This window comes from Triticum urartu, unplaced genomic scaffold (assembly GCF_003073215.2).
Source record: "Triticum urartu cultivar G1812 unplaced genomic scaffold, Tu2.1 TuUngrouped_contig_914, whole genome shotgun sequence".
In the NCBI taxonomy this organism is placed as follows: domain Eukaryota; kingdom Viridiplantae; phylum Streptophyta; class Magnoliopsida; order Poales; family Poaceae; genus Triticum; species Triticum urartu.
In genome coordinates, this window is record NW_024120155.1 from 1 (window position 1) to 10,736 (window position 10,736).

At 43.0% G+C, this 10,736-nt stretch overlaps 1 pseudogene; it reads left to right on the top strand.

The window, feature by feature from the left end:
* The first annotated feature begins 7,466 nt into the window (after positions 1 to 7,466).
* LOC125532128 lies at positions 7,467 to 10,434 on the top strand (annotated as a pseudogene).
* Positions 10,435 to 10,736: the final 302 nt, after the last annotated feature.

Sequence of the window (10,736 nt, forward strand, 5' to 3'; positions counted from 1 at the left end):
CTCTTCCCGCCTCCCATCCCTGTTGCTCCCCCGCCAGCGACAAACCTTAGCCAGCTCCAAGATCCAAGAGAAAGTCATAGCAGAAAAACTGTGTTGTGAGCCTCGAAACAGGCGCTGCCGCAAACGGCGTCGCACTTGTCGCTATGAATTGTTGGCCGGAGCACATCTCCACTCGTCCTGGATCACGATTCTGAAGTACTCATGCGGCAACACCGCTGAGGGACTCCAGAACCGGCAACCATCTTCTACCTTCGAAGAAACTCTCGGTGCACCATACCTTGGATGAGACTACCACCACAATGCCAGCCACCTCCAACACCAACACTTCCGGCTTCACGGCAGCGCCAGAGGAACCGCTGACGCGATGTGGACGAAGCCAAAGAAACAGGATCCTTGGCAAGACCTCCACCGCCGACTTGAAGGCCTTGCCTGAACACACATCCACGGCTCCTCGACACTGTCATAGAATGCCGTCAAGACGGTGGCCCGGAAACTACAAGCGGAGGTAAGGGGAGCCAGCGGCTGTGCCGGCGTGGGAAACAAAACTTCCTCATGTATCGCCTCGAGAGGGAAAGAGGAAACAGAACTTCGTCTTCAGTTTTCTTAGGGCACCTACAATGCGAGTGCTTAGGCAAGGGCACTAGGGATTAAATGCTGGCCGTTTTGGCAGTTTTCGTGTCGTACCGACCCATACTAAGGAGTCAAAGGTTAGGAAACACATACAAAATATAGCTGTTAGCACCAGACGGTTGTGCATGCTGACTTGCTCAGGATTCTAATCACCCTTGTGTTGGAGATGGCCTGAAGAGCATACCTCCCGCAGGGCCAATGTCGTTGCTCATGACTTGCCTAGTATGGCAAAATTTATGAATCTGAATGTATGATTAGATAACCCACCTCCTAGCACCTACTAAATTCGATTGGTAATGAATAAAGAGATAGTTTAAGCTATAAAAAAGGCCAAGCAAATGCCTCTTCTTTATTGTATAACTTAATTATAACTCCCACCAATAAGTAAGACCTATTAACTCGATGGCATTATTAACTGACATTAGTTAAAGTCTAGTACAGTCGGACCTTTATTAAGAGCATGGTTAATAATATAGCCAGCTGCTGGCTACAAGCCAGTGCCATGTCATCTGCAGCCTATCTTATAGCCAACATGTACAATAGTAGATCAAAAGAATGTACTACTTTTTTATTATGTGGCCCACCTTTCATTCTCACAAAGTGCCTAGAAGCACGTGCTAGAGTTGGCTCTTCACAAAGAGCCCGCTTATCTTCTCTCTTCTCTTCTCTTTCCTCCAACTAAGCAGAAATATATTAATTTAATCCTTATAGCCTGCTGACTCAGTTCTATTGTACTTGCTCTAAGGTCTTCAATTTTCTTACGGTACCTACAATGTGGGCGCTTAGGCCGGGGCGCTAGGGATTAAATCCTGGCTGTTTTGGCGGTCTTTACATTGTTGGAGGATGCTTTTCTGGCATCCACATACAAAGGAGTCGGATGTTTAAAAAAACACATACAAAATATATCCGTTAGCGCCAAACACACATGCATGCTGATTTGCTGAAGATTTTAAGCGACTGGCCTTATGAGCATACCTTTCGCGAGGCCAATGATGTTGCACACCTGGCTAATATGGCAAAAAATATGAACCTGAATGTATGGCTAGAAAACCCACTCCTTGCACCTACTAACTTTGATTGGTAATGAATTGTGACGGAAGATTCCTCGCCCACATCATCTTACTTATTGATTGTGACATAGTTCTCTATCTCCGCATTTCCAAATGGTTAGCGACCGGTCTTTTTTATTCCGGGCGAGCTACAGAGGTACTTTAATTAAGTTGTAAACAAGGCTTTAGTTACCAATCTGAAACCGAGCATAGTTCTCAATTTTCACCACAACCTGTCGGTGTCATGCGAGGGCATCATGTCAAGTTTCATACTTTTCGGACTTCATTTGCATCTTTCAAAATGAAAAAAAATCAATAAACTCCATGTTCTGGATCGAGTCTTGAGATCCTCATGTTTGAAATTCCTTTCCTTTTCTTGGATAAGGCCTAAACATGGACTCAAGAACACAAATATGATTTATCAACTCAAATTTACCAATTTTTTCTTGCATTTGTAGTTAAAATTATTATTATATTCACTAACTATCTAGACATACAATTAATGTCTTATAAATAAATAAAAGGACCATGAAAAATGCCAAATTTTGACATGGATCATGTAATGATGTATCTTGAGTGTAATTTTTCTTTTCTTTTTTTGCGGGAATGAGTGTAATTTTTCTAAGGCCAACTGATCAAGTATTGGTCATATCGACTTGAAACCTGACTCATTCCCTCTTGAAACCATGTCTCTTACTTGTAGATGGTCTGATTTGGCTGATACGTCACTAATAGAATATGTGGTTAAGTCATGTACTCTGTCTATTGTACCCATCATTTGTGGTCTTTTGTTTTTGTTTTTGTCGTGTTAGTTGTTAGTTGATACTTTGTACTTTTCAGACCTATTTGTTTTCATTTAATAAATATGGTTGTGTGGATCATGATGATGCAGAGGCTAGATCTTCCCCCTTTTCAATTACTTTTTGTTATAAAGGCATAAACAGGTACTCCCTCCGTCTCATAATGTAAGATGCCTTTTTGACAAAAAACGTCTTACATTATGAGACGAAGGGAGTGGTTGCTAGATAATATACGTTGTTTTCAATTTGATAGATGTTCAAGGCCTCACGTATGAGATATGCGGTTGTATCAACCAAGAGGGTTTTGTGCACCACCTTCACGTACTATCTTATAAATAATGGCACAACCATATACTCTAGTTGCTAAATCATATCCGTTGCTTTCAACTGGATCGATGGCCAGGGCATCTAATCTACGGATTGTACTACCAATTAAGAGGCTTTTGTAGCCCATTAGGCTAGTCATATTAGGAGTAACTTAGCGAGTAACATAGCACACTTCAAAAAAAAATTGCTTATGTGGCAAGTAGTTAATGATAAGTAGTAACATAATATGTTACTGTAACATAGCGCTTTTCAATACAAGATGAGTCTACAAACTAATAAATGAAGCCATCTATGACACTACTACTATATTATTTTGCATTATGAAGATAGTAATTTAGACTAGTGTCATATACATGACACTAGTATAAGAGGGTGCTTGGATATGTTTTAGTCCCATGACTAAAAGTAGTGGGACTAAAACTTGCTAGCCTCACTCATGCTTGGATCCAAATACTAAAGAGACTAAAATCAAGTTAATGAGCATTTATTATCCTCCAAACCCTCCAACTCAGAACTCGCATGTGTTAAAGAAGAGAAATTAAATGAGGAGAGAGAGGGCTAATACATATTTTAGTAGGTTTCATATGACTAAAAAAATTTAGCCTCAAGACTAGTCCTAGCCTCTCTTTAGTCAGGGGTGCTTGAAACTTTAGCCTTTAAAAAGGACTATTTTTAATCAGACTAAAAATAGTCCCTTGAATCCAAGCATCCTCTAAGTTACTCCCCCACTATGACCAGCCTTATTGTCCGTCGACGCTGTGGCAGCATCAACGGCTAACTGACTGAACCGCTAGCTAGCTACTTCAACGTACTCACCTCATCATGGAGTCAAACGCGTGCCACAGCCGATCGACCTGTCGAACCAGCTTCCTGTTAGAACAAGCAACTGCAAGACCGTGCCTTTGTACTACCACCTGCCGTCCTTCTGACATTGACATTTGGATGATCGGTACGTACCAAGCATTGAAAATATATAATGGCGATTTATTTTGATGAGTCGTGCCATCTGATGTCCTTCTGGGATCTGACTTTACTTAATCTCCGTCCAATCTGATCATTAGATCATTGAGATGGCAATGCTAAGCTCTCATGTGAGTACTCGCTCGGTGATTTCCTCAACTAGTGGTATTTTTTTCTAAAGAGGGAGTGAATAGCATAAAACTACTACTTTTCAGAATAGGATTTTAAAAAATTAGTATCAAAAATTTATTTGTCACTAATAGCTACCAAAACCATGGTCGGCTATTTCAAAAAACCCAAACAGCCCTTGCTTAGTTTTAAACCGTTTTTTGACAAACCTGGCCCACCAGCCACGCGCGTAGGGGCAGACCGGTGCGGTCGGTCTAAACCAAACCGCTCAGTCAAAAATAGACCGTGGCGTAACTCTCTTCCTCACTCATGTGCTCTCACTCCTCTCGCTCTCACTCTTCTCTTTGGCTGCCTAGCTCGCCGACAGCGACAGCAATGGTCGCCTTCCTTCGGACATGCCTGGGTAATCGAGCTCACATGATGACTACGACATCACCAACATGAACCTGGGGCAATGGGTATATGTAATTTCCTTGTTCACCGCTAGGGTTAGGGTTCTTGCTGAGGTAGGGTTACGGTTCTTGTTGAGCTAGCCAACTAGGGTTAGTGCAATTGGGAATTGATCTGTTTCATTTAGGTGAGATTGGGGATTAAAAGTATTGTTGGTGTTCTGGATGCAGGAGACCCCTGACATCATTTTAGAGCCCCATTTATGTGGCTAATTTGAGGATTCTGAACCCAAATGCATGCTATATACATCACATGAGGCCTATTAAGTGTGTGGGTTTTGAAGGAATTTGCTCTGAAAGGCGTTTTTATGGTTGTCTAGTGCCGGTTCTATACAATATTTTCCTCTCAATTTAGCACTAGATCTATTAATTACATCTATGCATTTTCTAAACCCATGCATTAGGGCATCTGCAAAGGAGACCTGCAAAGTTCCAGTATATGTTCGCAGAGTGCTCCAGATGTCCGCTTTCCGGTAAATCGAAGACAGATGAGGGGAGCTATGCGGGAGGTCCGGACATGCACTTGACCAATACAAAGCCTCCACTTCTCTCTCTCTTCACATGCATGGTATCAGTGGCGAATCTAGAAAATAATGGAGGGGAGGCTGGGCTGCCTGGGTCATGCAGATATGTGTTGGATTGGGCCTGCAACTAGCTGGGCTGGGCCTTAAAACTAGTAGTAAATACAAATTTTACAGCACTGGGGGGGGGGGCTTGAGCCTGTTAAAGCCCACCTAGTAGATTCGCCCCTGAGGCATACTAGTCCAGTAGATTCGCCCCTGCATGGTATCCCTCTTCTCTTTATCCTTACGATCGGACACCAAACCATAATATTCCACCACATGCATGGTCCTCCTCTACTTTCTCTCTCCTCCCAAACAGATTAATTTGTAAATAGCATCAGATGGCCTTCTCCGGTATCATGCCCACGGACCACGTCTTGACATAAAGATGGACATTTGTGGTGTCCATTTGCGGGTCAACGTTAGAGATGCCCTTAGGTAGCTAATTGTATTGAATATGCCTTGTAGTATAAATCTAGTGCCGTGTTTTGAATGTGAAGAATTTGTATAAGAAGGATATGCATTAGTAGAACTAGTCATCAACTTGTGCACCCGCATGGCCTAGCTATTATAAGGATATATAATTACTAATAAAAATCTATTAAGATGTAAATCGGAAGAAGTTAAATTGCAGATATCACACAATTGGGCAGATGTAAAGTTATTCAAAAAATGATAACACATAATAACACATGTATTATAATCTTAATTGTTGGATCCAGTGCGTCCGTTTTCCCACTTATGTTGCACAAAGCACAATCATTGGCCTCAAGGAGGCATTCATGTCATAGTAGCAAGATACACATCTTTGTGAATTTTACGTCACCAATGAAGGGATGGAGAGACTGTGAATTAATTCGATCCATATGGCAAGATACATATCTTCCTGGCTTATTTCATATATATCGACTACTAAAAAACAAAATTTAAGTGTGAGAAACATATCCCGCATAGTCTAGTTTTGTGTTTTTAAAAATTATTGATGTGTGATTTTTTTGCACAGACTCGTAATACTTGATACGATTATTTTACCCCTCAAAAACTTAATTTTAGTTGATGTGGTTATGAAATATCCCTATTCGAAAATACACAACTATTTGCCTTGCCAACCCCTACCAAACAAAAGAAAAAACTAACAGTTTCCCCTCCACTTGTAATGAATTTTGAGGACAGTTTCAACCAACAAGTAGCCGAATAACACAAACAATGTGCACATGTGACACATGATTTAACGTGAAAAAACCTCCTCAACTTGAGGAGTAAAAAAAACACGGTTTTTGACCCACTGGTCCACACAACTTCACTATGAGAATGGTGAGTACAAAATCTTCTCTAGAACCTCTAGAGAGATTTACAACACACTCTCCACGTTGCCAACCAACAGCAGCAACAACAACCACAAGAGGTCAGATTTTAGCAAAGCAAAGTTTGCACAACTTCTCTCCTCTTTCGTATTTTACAAACTGCTCTTAAACCGCTGAACCAAACAGCACCAAATTTGACAGACAAATATACAGATGAGTTCCTAAGATTCCCTCAAAATTTCAGCTCAATCGAACACCATTTGCCTACTCAAACTGTCCGTCTCCCAAAATTGTAGAATAGCTATTGCATATTACTGATTTGTTTGGTGGAAATCAAATCAGAAAAAGTGATGTTTATGGAAAGCAAGAAATTATCGTATTTTTAATAGAAGATGCTCTAGTCCTGCCCATGTATTTCCTTTTTCAAATGCTATCATGCAGGAATTAAAACTTGAGGTTGATGGCTGCTCCAAAAATCAATAGAAACTACAGGCAGGCTCAACATTCGCGCCAATGGTTCAAATTCCTTCAAAGTTTACAGGTGAAGCCATATTCTGTGACGCAGCTTGGAAGTTGCAGCAAGGTATGCTCTCATCTCCAGCAGGCATAGGCATCTACATTCGAATGGAGCATAACCAGCATTGCAAGCAGACATATGATTCGGCGATGTCTCCCCCGGCGTTGTCGCCACTTCAGGCTGAAACTTTTGGACTTCTTCTCGCCACCAAGATTGCTGACATACTTCAACTTCAAGAACCTCGCTTCTACACAGATAACTCTGTTTTGGCATCTGCATCTGCCGCAACTAACATTGTAGCTGCTTCAGGTCACTGGATGATTAGGCCCCACATTGCAGCTATTCAATCTAGCAAGTCCTTCCAGGCAAACATGATCAATCATTTGCCAAGGAGCTCCAATGTAAAAGCCCATCATGAGGCTCATTTAGCAATTAAGATTCAGAACAGATCTTTAGTATTCAGGTGTTTATGTTCAAATGCAGGTCAATGTCCAGTTAGGGACATACTTTCTGTTCATAGCATGAATCCATTCATGCTCCTCTCTGTAAAATGTGCTTAATTAATAAAAAAAAACTTTCTGTTCAAAAAAACACATCGGAAATAGTTGCAGAATAGATGGAATGGAACCGGTACGTTGTGCCATCACCTTCGGGAGTCCTATATATAACAGCTAGGGAACAGAGCCTTTGCACATACGACCGATCGAGTAGCTAGCGTTCATGCATAGGGAAGCAGAAATGGACCCTGTGAGTGGTAGTCCATGGGCGTCAGTTCCAGGAAACCGACTGCTCCCGATCCGCGTGTCAACAGAACCTGCCGGCGCTGAGTGGACGCCGGAGAACCCCGCGGAGGAGCCCGTGAGCCCTACTGCAAGAGCCATGGAAGATATAGGTATTTATATCGTCGTCACCATCGGCCTCGACACGCGGATAAACCTGAGCATCTTCCGAGCCGGCATCGAATCTCTACTTGCCCGATGCCCGCGCTTGGGATGCATTCAAGTGCGTACACTTTTTTAAGGTCTTCAAGTCCGTGCTCTTGTCACTGTCTACGACTGCTTAACCGGGGAAGAACATGTACTCCTAGTACGTACTATATTTCATGCATGGGACACACGTACAGGTGGCGGATGGGTCAAACAATGGAGGGGCGCGATGGGCGCGCATGGCTGTGAACGTCGAGGATCATATGATCGTCCCCAGGCTGGATGGTGCCGCCGTGGCCGCCGACCCAGACAAGGTCATGGAGGACTACGTCGCCTCGCTGTCCGCGCTGCCCACGGACCGCTCCCGCGCGCTTCCGGAGTTCCATCTCCTCGACTTCCTGACCTCCGAGGCGGCCTCCACCGTGGCGATCCGCGTGCACCACGCCTACGGCGCCGGCATGTCTCTAATGGCGCTTCTCATGATGTCCACGGGCAGGGACGGAGCCAGAAAATAGAGATAGGGGGGGCAAGAACTATAAGACTAAAAATCATAGGATAGATACATACAGTACTACATATTGAAAGATCTAGGGTTCATTTCAATTGTGCTATGTCATCCAGCCAACCAATCCATCCCAAAATTTGGTGCAGAAAATGACCTCCAAGGCTCCAACGCCTCGTCAAAAATTTGGCTGTGAAAACGGGATGAGGTAATGAAGCTGAGGAAAGCCAAATAACTGGATCTCGATCAAACAGAACTATCACTTTTATCAGCGCCAAATGTATTGTCAGGCACTTTGGGGCTCAGATCCAAAATTTTATATCTAATCCTTAATTTCTCTATATCTACTATTCCGCTTCTATGATTTGAAAGATGCGGACTAATCTAATGCTAAACATAAACTAACCTTAATTTGGTCGCTCATCCGTGCGGCCGGCCGGCCAGAATGCGTGGTGGATCAACACGAGGCACCTGCATATCCCGTTCCCTTCTCGACGGAGAGATCGATCGACATGGCGGATGGCGGCCGGCGGCAGGCTCGAACGCAGAAGCATGTTGGAAACGAAGCGATAAAGGAGATCTAAAAACTGTGCGTACGGGCGTATTACTTCCTACCACCCTAGCCTGGTTTGCTTCCACTGTGGGCTGCTTTCCTTTTCACTTGTCCTAGATTTTGGGCCTTGTGCGTGCAATCGTTTGTAAAAAATAAAACGGGCCTCATCATATAGGTAGCCAGCCATAAGGGGGGGGCAAAGCAACCCACGAACAGTTATTAGCGAGAAAAATCAGCGAACAAACTGATCGCTATTAACGGGTGACCCGATCGTCAGGGGGGGTCTAGCCCCCCCTCGTCCCCCCTTGAATCCGTCCCTGTCCACGGGCAGCGCCTCCGCCGACACCAAGGCTCGGCCAGCCACGCCTCCGCGTCGTCCTACCCGCACGGGCGCCATCTACGCGTCGCAGCGCCGGCCCCCGCTTTCCGCGGGCGCCCTGGCGCTCGTCGCGTGGGTCTGGTCGTACCTTGTGGTCGCGTGGAACACCACGGCGGACCTTGCCTACTTCGCCGCCACGATTCTGTTCTTGAGTGACCGCGCACGCTGTTCAAGCGTGCCAACGACGATGAGTTCCACGCCAAGCGCTTTGTTCACCGGAGTCTTAGCCTTGATGACGTAAGTTCCTCAAGAGCTCCATGAACTGCGTACGTATAATTAAGCTAAGCTAGCAGTTTAATTTGTTCATGAAATTCTTTTTTTCCCCACAGACTGTTAATTTTCTTTCTTTTTTGCTGGGAACCACAGACTGTCAATGATGTGCTGGTTGCAGTGACTTCTGCTGCCCTATCAAGATATTACTTCCGCAAGTCCGGTAAGTACCTCAAGGGTAACAACTAACAAGCAAGTGTTTAATGGTACAATTGTTTTTACTAAACGCTTCCTTACTTAACTTCAATGTCAGGTGACACTAACACTAGCAAAATCTGTTTGCGATCACTCCTTCCTGTCAACACAAGGCCAGCCACTAGCCTACAGTTAAGATGCACTTACTTTTTCACAAACTACTCCTATATGCAATGGATGCTAAATGCCATGCATCATCGATTTTCTAAATATATGTACTACCTCTGTACCAACATATAAGACGTTTTTGTAGGCTAAACTAGCCTAAAAAATGCCTTATATTTTGATACAGAGGGAGTATCTCTGAACATGGTCCGATGATATCACCATCATATTTCGTAGATTATCAGTATTTTAATTTATTTTTCTTATTTTACCACTATGAACAGACATATGTTAATGTGATAGAATCTGATAAGAGGAACGAGGTGACATGGGGAAATAAACTGGGCCACATTATTCTTCCATTTTATCTGGCCATGCACGATGATCCACTTGCATATATTCGCAAGGCAAAGAAGGTTCTTGATAGGAAAAAGAGGTCACTCGAAGTGATATTCACATATAAGATTGGTCTAATTTTCACGAAAGTTTTTGGTGTCAAGGTATACTGCTTTGTTTCCCTTCGCTCAATCTAAAATTAAATTACAAAAAACTTAATCTAGAAAATTAAGTAACAGCTCATAATTCTTCTTCTTCGTTTTAATGCTTCAAATTGCATTACGTCGTGATGATTGAACTAGGTAGGAACTTCAATCTTTCGGTGTCTATTCACACGTACAACAATAGTTTTCTCAAACATGGTTGGACCAGCTGAACAAGTAGAGTTATGTGGACACCCGGTGGCTTTCCTTGCGCCTAGCGTCTATGGGATTCCAGAGGTAGTGAACCATGATCTTGCATACATCCAGTTTTTTCATAAGTTACTTAATTTCAATAAGAATGCAACTGATTAGGCCTGTACTTTTGTTAAACACAATCATCCACTAATAAACTGATAACACAAAGATATCTTAAACTTTGAACGGGTATATTGATTTAATTTGCTTTAGATTGTGAACACTATTATGTCCTTCTCAGGAAAAGTTGTGCACTGGAAAAAGTTCATCGTATATTTTAAAAATGTTTACGTGTGTTTAAAAAATATTCATTGTGTACTTCAAAAATGTTCATTTTGTGTTTA